This window comes from Sorex araneus, chromosome 8 (genome assembly GCF_027595985.1).
Source record: "Sorex araneus isolate mSorAra2 chromosome 8, mSorAra2.pri, whole genome shotgun sequence".
Lineage (NCBI taxonomy): Eukaryota > Metazoa > Chordata > Mammalia > Eulipotyphla > Soricidae > Sorex > Sorex araneus.
In genome coordinates this window covers 1,433,960-1,442,229 of record NC_073309.1, presented here as the reverse complement: position 1 = coordinate 1,442,229, position 8,270 = coordinate 1,433,960, and positions in this window count along the sequence as shown.

Below are 8,270 nucleotides of genomic sequence, written 5' to 3'. Positions count from 1 at the left end.
TGGCCGCAGCTCCTCGCAGCCCAGCCCTGTCGGGGAGATGGCCGGAGGGGCCACCTCTGCACCTCTCGGCGCTGTCTCAGCCCCGTGGGCGGGCGGCGAGCGTGCGCTTTCTTGTCGCCCGTCTGTGTCTGGTGCCCGGGCTCTCGGGCCCCTTGCTCCGGGCGAGGCCGCCTGCTTCAAAGCCAGGATTGCCGCGGAGAATGTCTTTGAACTAAACATGTTTGTCCGCCCGTCAGCTGACCGGCCTGAGCCACAGCTGGGCAAGGCGGAGCAGCGCTGGTCTAGATGCCCTGGACAGTGTCCTCAGGAGACTCAGACCCAAAACACGGCTCCTCCCTGGCTCTGTGGCCCGCGAGGTGACGGTGACATCAGCATCCTGAGGTGACGGCTGTGGAGAAGCCAGACCGTGTCTCAGCCAGCCGGGCCTGCAGCTGTGTGGTGCCGGCCACGCGCAGGGCTTTGTCCTCGCACCCACTCTGGGCTCGTGATGGCCCACGTGGACACTCCTGAGGCGGCCTTCCCTCCCAGTGGTCTTTGTGCTTTAGATTTTGAGGCCACGCCGTGAGGCGCGCAGGACGATGGTTCTACGCTGGGGACCCAAACCAGGTCACCCACATGCAAAGCAGGTGCTTGGCGCGTTGTGAAACAGGAAAAGGGGACGTGTTCCGAGAGCAGGGCAGCAGAAACACGGGGACCACAGGCGGGCCACGTGTTCAGGGACAGCCGCACGCGGGGAGCTGGCCCCCTTTTGCTCTGTTTGGCAATGCTCGGGTTGCAGTGCTCAGGACCACGTGGGATGGCGGCGCCAAGCCCGGGCGGGCCGTGTGCAAGGTCCCCTGTGCCGTGACCCTGGCCCCTGCTGCTCGGCTCTCTCCATGGGTGCAGGCCCTCAGCGAGCACTTTGGGGTGCCTCTGGGAGCCCAGGTGGAGGGAAGATCCTGTTTGTGAAGGCTGGGGCTCCCCTGTCCTCTCCTCACCGGCTGGGCACCGGGCACTGAGCATGTCCTGCTGCATCTGCGTCTGCGGCCTCCCCAGGGGCTCGGGAGCACCAAGTCTTGGCAGTTCTCGTGGGAATAGAAGCCAGAGCTCGCGGCTCCGCGGAATCTGCTTTGGGCTTTTCCTTTCCCTTTTAAGTGGAACAAGTTTACTGGGAAGTGAAGGGGGAGGCGAGGGTGGGGGTGCGGTGCTCAGCCCCACACGTGCGTGAGAGCAATTTCTATGACTTCTGAGGGGTCGGCACACGGTGCTTGGGGACCCTGCGTCCCGCGGCCCCACCTGGCTCCCCTCCTGCCCCTGGGGTGCTGGGCGCGGTCGGGGAACCCCAAGACCTTGCACCCCGCCTCCAAGGGCCAAGAACTTCTTCCTGCACTCGGTGTGGGGTGTCGGGCTCGAGAGGGTCAGTCACTGTCCTGCGCGTCACCCCCGGCGGGGGCCGGGACCTGAGTGCCACCCCACCCCAAACAAGGCGTCGAAGGGCACGGGCTGGGGAGTCTCTGGGTTCGAGCCTCGGCACGCGGAGAGCTGGGACCATCTGTATTGGCATCCTGGCCTGGCCCTGCCCCGCTGTTCCCTGCTGGCCGCTGCACTGGGCACGGAGGCTGGTGCTCGCCACGGCACGGGGGCGCAGCCGGCGCCGGACAGGTAGGAGCCGCGGGGTGCGGAGCAGCCCTCCAGCACCTCCCTCCCTCGCTCTCCTTACTCCGGTTTGGGGGCCACAGCGGGCAGTGCTCAAGGCTTCCTCCAGGCGCCGGCACCTACGCCCCGTCCTCCCCTCGCCCGGCCAGGCCTTCGGGGGCGAGGAGCCCAGCCGAGAGCCTCGCCCTGACGTGCCTCCAGCTCCCAGCCCCCTGGAGCACTGTTGGACGAGGCCTGGCTACGGGGTGGGGGCTGGTTCGGCTCGGACGGAGCATCCGGGAAGCCAGACCGCTGCTCTGCCCCGGCCTGGCTCCTGCCGAGGGGGCAGAACCACGTCACCGGGGGCCCTCCTGACCCTGGGGACGGCCCCTCGGGGCTGACTCAGCCGACTGCGGCCTCTCCGCGGAGCTGCAGGGAGGGGCCGCCGCTGCCCAGCTCCCCCGGGCCCCTCGTCTCAGCTCCGTTCCCACGAGACTGGGCCCAGCGGCCGGGCCCAGCGGCCTGGACTCTGTCACCGCTGCCCTCGGCCTGGGCTCCCGGCAGGGACATACGCGGCGGCTGACGCGGCCACTGTCCCCAGGGCCTCGCTGCCCGCGGGTCCTCCTCCTCCCTCACGCCCGCAGCCTGCCCATGGACGTGGCCCTGTGTGCGGGCGCCTGCTGGGGTGGCCGGTGGTGGTCACTGCTGGCGTCTGTTTTTATTTGGGGTCACTTCCGGCTTCCCTGGGGTACCGGCTCCAAGGCCCCTCCTGGCGGGCTCCCGGGCCTGCCCCGCCTCCCGGGGCCTCGGTCCTTCTCTCCTCAAACTGGGCCTTTTTATTTTTTTATTTGCTTTTTGGGTCACACCTGGCGATGCACAGGGGTCACTCCTGGCTCTGCACTCAGGAATTACCCCTGGCCGTGCTCAGGGGACCATATGGGATGCTGGGAATCGAACCCGGGTCGGCCGAGTGCAAGGCAAACGCCCTCCCCGCTGTGCTATTGCTCCAGCCCCCAAACTGGGTCTTCCCCTTTGTCTCCCGCTGGGAGTCTTGGTCCAGCTGCGCTTTGCAGAGGCTCGTGGGGACCGTGGAGGCCCCAGGGGAGGAGCGTCACACCCAGGGCCCGAGCACGGAGCGTGGCCGGGAAACTCGCGACGTGCAAATGATGAAGCTCTAGTTTGTCTTGGTTTTATTTGGGGCCACACCTGGCGGTGCTCAGGGCTTGTTCCTGGCCCTGTCTCAGGCGTCACTGCCGGGGGTCTTGGGGCGCTGGGGATGAACTGGGGTCGGCCACGTGTGAGGCAAGTGCTTTGCCCGCTCCATTACTGCTCCAGCCCCTCTGTCTCTTTTCAGCCCTCTGTCCTGGTGGTGGATTCGGACCCCTGCCACATGGACGTGCACTGTGGGGGCGGGGCTGAGTCACTGCTCCCCCCCCCCCCCCCGACAAAGCTGGGCGCGGTGCTGAGGTGGCGGGGACGGCCCTGCAGTGATGCAGTGATGGCGGGTGTGGGTGTGCGGGCCTGGCTAGAATCTCCCCGCCCAGGCCTGAGGGGCCCAGGAGCACTTGCTAGTGAATCACCCTGAGATACACAGTTACAAAGTTGCCCACGATGAGGTTTCAGTCATACAATGTTCCAACTCGGTCCCTCCACCAGCTGTGTTTCCCCCACCAATGTCCTCCCTCAGTGTCCCCCACACACACCCCCGCCACCCTCCCCCCTCCCTCCTCTCTCCCTCTCCCCCTCCCGTCTCTCCTCTCCCCCCCACTTCCCCCCCCGCGGTTTGCAATAGTTACTGGAAGGTTCTCCTGTGTCCCGTCCCTCCCTTCAGGCTCAGTTCCTGTCCAGAGTGACTGTTCCCAGCGGTCACTGTCACAGGGCCCTTCTCTGGCCTCAGGGAGCACGTGCTGACGCTCGGACCTGCCCCGGCCAGAGGCGCTCTGGCTGTCGGCCAGTGGTGGGACAGTGCCCAGTGCGTGCCGGTCGGGCCGGGGCAGCGGCTCTGGGGGTGTCCGGCGAAGGGCGGGGGAGTGGGTCTGGGGGCGTGTCCGGCGAGGGGCAGCGGGTCTGGGGCATGTCCGGAGAGGCGGGGCAGCGGATCTGGGGGGCATGTCCAGTGAGGGGCAGGGGGTTTGGGGGCGTGTCCGGAGAGGGGCGTGTCCGGAGGGCGGGGCAGGGGTCTGGGGGCGTGTCCGGCGAGGGGCAGGGGTCTGGGGCCGTGTCCAGCGAGGGCCCTCGGGTCTGAGTGCGGGTCTGGGGCCGAGGGCAGAGGGCGCGGAGCAGACCAAGGACTCCTGTTCCGTGAGGGGACCCTGGGCCTGGGGTTCGGCCCGACACGGGTCACCGCGAGCAGCTCCAGGCGCGACCCCACCCCGAGCTCGCAGGCGCGGGGGTCGGGCGGGGGTCGGGCGGGGGCTGCGGCTGCCGCACCTGGACGGTGCTAGTTACTTGGTTTCCACAGAAGGACTCGGGTAACGCGCTCGAGCGGGCGCCGGCAGCCGCGGGTCAGGGCGCGGCTGGGTGGTCCCGACCTGCACGCGGCCTGGGCACCGCGTGGCCAGCTCCCGGGCTGTCCAGTGGGCTGTGCGCGGCCACACCAGGGCGGCGCGACCCCTGCCACAGACGCGGGCAGACCCCCGGCGGCCCCCACCACTGAGGGCATCTGCCCCTGACCTCTGACCTCTGACCTCCTTCCTTGCTCGCCTCAGGACCCCGGTGAACGTGGCACCGAGGAGCCGGAGTCCCGTGTCTGGCCCTGGGCGATAGGGGGTCCGGCCGTGAGAGCCCCCAGACTCCCCACGCTCTGCTGTCCTGGGGGCCCTGCGGCAGAGGCAGGGGCCACTGGGGGATCCTGGGCCCCGGGCCTGGCCCTGCCTGTCTCCCGGGCAGGTGTGGGGCTGAGGGCAGACGCGGGGTCCAGAGAACAGGGTGGAGCACAGCCAGCGAGTCCCGGGGTGGGGGTCCGGCCTGTGTCTTCAGCCCCAAGGCTGTCCTGTCCTGTGCTCAGGACTCCAGTCACACACAGGGTCAGGGCACCCGCCAGCATCCCGACCGCGGCCTTCTGAGGTTCCCGCTCGTGAGGTGGGAGGGGGGGATTGGGGGGTCGGAGTGGCTGGTGCAGACGCTCGCACACGCCAGGGGGCGCCCTGCGTGGGAGCCGCACACGGAGGCTAGCTTCCTTCCGGACAGAATCTTCCAGAAAAGCCCCACCCCGCCCCACCCCCGGCGGACACCTCTTTGGGAGGGGTCTGATTGCCTGATTGAGCCTCGGGAGAAATTCACCGCCAGGTCCCAGGGCAGGTGAGGCCAGTCCAGGTGAGCGATGACCACAGGCAGCTCAGGCCAGCAAGGGCTGACGCTGACCGCGGTGCTTCCCCTGGGGCCGGGGTCGCCAAGAGTTTCCCTCCCCCCAGGAATGAAAAGGTGCGGTGAATGATTCAAAGAGAAAGCAGGGCTGGAGAGATAGCACAGCGGGTAGGGCGTTTGCCTTGCACGGCCGACCCGGGTTCAAATCCCAGCATCCCATATGGTCCCCTGAGCATGGCCAGGGGTAATTCCTGAGTGCAGAGCCAGGAATGACCCCTGTGCATCGTCGGGTGTGACCCAAAAAGCAAAAAAAAAAAAAAAAAAAAGAAGAAAGCAAGGAACAAAATTAATTAAAAATCAGAAGAGATTATACTGAGAGTAGCCGCTGGCCATGCACGCGGCCGACCCAGGTTCCATCCCTGGTGCCCCTGAGCACCGCCAGGAGTGACCCCTGAGCACAGAGCCAGGAGTCAGCCCCGAGCACTGCCACATGTGGCCCTCAAACGGAACAAATCAGGAAGCTGCCTGGGCTTGCGGGAAGGGATCAGCTGACCGTGTTCGGCTCGGGGCCAGCGGGCAGCGTACAGAGCCGTCCGGGTGGAGGCGGGGCTGCCAGCCTGGCCGCTGAGCACTGCCGTGGCGTTGTTTGCGCCCCCAAGGCCGCAGCGTTTTCACCAACGTTCAGTCACCGTCTTACCCAAGAGCTCCCGGGACCCGCTTCCGACACCGCATTGCCCCACAGGAAGCCAGCGCCGCCTTGCCTCACCGGAAGGACAGGGAACTCGGGGCCCGAGAAGAGTGTGTGTGCATGTGTGCACGTGTGTGCGTGTGTGAGACGGGAGAGTGGAGGGGACACCCGCATTCGAGGGTGTGGGGGCCCGAGCACGGGAGGAGGCGTCCCAGGAGGCCCAACACGCCGGCCAGGATGCGGTGCTGGGCTGAGGAGGAGACTGGCCACCCCCAAACTTCCATTCCAGTGGCGCCCACGGCCTCCCCCCGCCCCCAGGGGCTGCTGCAGACCCCTGCCCCGGGGCTGTGCTGCCCGCGGCTGGCACCGTAGCTGCATCTGGTCGGCACCTGCAAACAGCTCCCGAGATGGGTGCTGGGCTCTGGGGGCTCAGGCGGGAGGGGGGGTGCTGCGGACTTGGAGAGGGAGACTCGGGGTACTGCACCCCTGCTCGGCAGGTCAAGGCAGGGGTGAGCCTGTCTGTCTGGGAGGCGCGCCAGAGCCCGCGCAGGGAGGCAGGTTCCAACCGGGGCGCTGCGTGGTGTCGCCTGAGGCAGCACGTGAGGCTGGGGGCGGGGTGGCATGGCCAGGTGGGGCGCGGGGCAGGTGCCTGGGCTTCCGTCTCCCAAGTGTGGCTTCATGGGACATACGAGCCTGTGGGGTCGCAGTGCCGGTCGGGGGAGCAGTGGTGGGGTCTGGGCCGCCCAGGAGGAGGGCGAGGTGAGGGGAGCAGAGGGAGCACCACCCTCCCCTCCCAGGGATGAGCCCCTTCTCCCGCCTCGGTCCTTCCTGCTTGCATCTCAGGCGCTTTCTCTCCTCTTGGGAGGCTCTCGCTGTCCTTAGCACAGAGGGTGCATTGACCATTCACCCTCCTGGGGCCCCGTCCACCGCCTGGTCTCGTCTGCCTGATTCATCCTTTTTCCAGAAGGGCCGGATCAAAGCAGTCCCCGCGGTGTCTCCCAGGACTCGGAGGAAGCCTGGCGCGCGCGTGTTCTGGAAATCTCTGTTTACCTGACAGCGTGGCATGGCATCAGCCGAGTTGGCGCTCTCTGGCGCTGGGGAGCTTCAGGGCTGCCGAGGGCTGCCCCAGGCCTGGCCGGCGCGGCTGGAGGGTGCTGGGCACAGCCGTGCCCACGGGTGTCCGTGACACAGCGCTGGCCGCACTGGCCTTTCATTCCTTGTTCAATCGTAGAGCCCTCTGTTTATTTTTTGTTTGTTTGTTTTTTGTTTTTGTTTGTTTTTTGGGTCAACCTGGCGATGCTCAGGGTCACTGCCGATGCTCAGGGTCACTGCGGGCCCTGCACTCAGGAACCACTCCTGCCGCAGCCTGGGGACCGTCTCATGGCAGGGGCCAGACCCGGGTCACCGGCACGCATGGCGAGTGCCTTCACCCTTGTCCTTCTCTCTACCTGATGATTTTATTTAAGTTTTGGATTTTTGGTTCTTGGGCCACCCCGGTGGTGCTCAGGGATCACTCCTGGTAGGCTCGGGGGACCCTGTGTGTGGGGGTGGAACTCGGGCTGGCTGCATGCGAGCAGACGCCTCCCGCCTGTACTGCCACTCTGGCCCTGCCAGCTCATGATTTCATCTCATCTTATTTTATGGCGGTGCCAGGGCTCAAACCCAGGGCCTCACACACGTGTAACGTCACCCCTCAGCGCCACGCCCAGCCCTGTCTCGCCCATTTTATAATCAGTTTGAAACATGTCTGCGGGCTCCTTGGTGTGTGCCCACAGAGGGGGGAGGGAGCCCCCCTCTCGCACCCGGGGCAGCTCGCTGCCCCCAAATGTCACAACCTGATCTGGACCTGCCACCTGGCCCTCCTGGGACCCAGCCGGGGGTGGGGGAGGTGCTCCAGGAGCCTGCAGCCCACCCCTGAGCCCCCGGAGACCCCGAAGCAGGAAGTGGCCCCACCCAGTCCTGCCGCCTCCCTGACGGGAGTGTCACCAGTGGTGCTGGGTCAGTGTCGGAGCTCCTGCACTGCGCGTGGGAGGCAGGGCCTGGGCACCGGCCTGGGCACGGAGGGGGTCCTCACGACGGCCCCCACGCGTGCGCGAGCCCAGGGCTGGGCTCCACGGCCACACTGCCGAGGCCAGCGCTCTGTGCCACACCTCAGTTTCCCCCTTTAAAAGCCAGGCCAGACCCTTCCCTCGGATCGAGGGGGCTGTGGGTGCCTGCTGGAAGCCGGGTGCCAAGCATGGGGTGGGGGGTGAGGGGCAGAGCGGGCGGTCTGGAAGGTTCTTGGCAGCAGGCTGGGAGCGGCTGCCGCCCTCCAGGGCCCCCAGTGCCTCCTCTGCAGCCCCCAGCCCTGCTGCAGGCCCAGGTGACTCTACTTCCGGTCACTCGGGCTTAGGGGCACCCGGAGAGCTGGCAGACAGGACAGCGGGGAGGGGAGGGGAGGGGAGGGGAGAGGAGGGCGCCTGCCCTGTGTGCAGCTGGCCCAGGTTCGACCCCCGGCACCCCATATGGTTCCCGAGGCACCAGGAGTGAGCACAGCGCCAGGAGTAACCCTGGAGCACTGCTGGGTGTGACCCCCCATGGGATACACTCCGTGTGAGCTCACACCCCGGCCTCTCCCGGGAACTGCAGGGCTCCGTCTCTGCCACTTCCGAGTCAGGCTTCC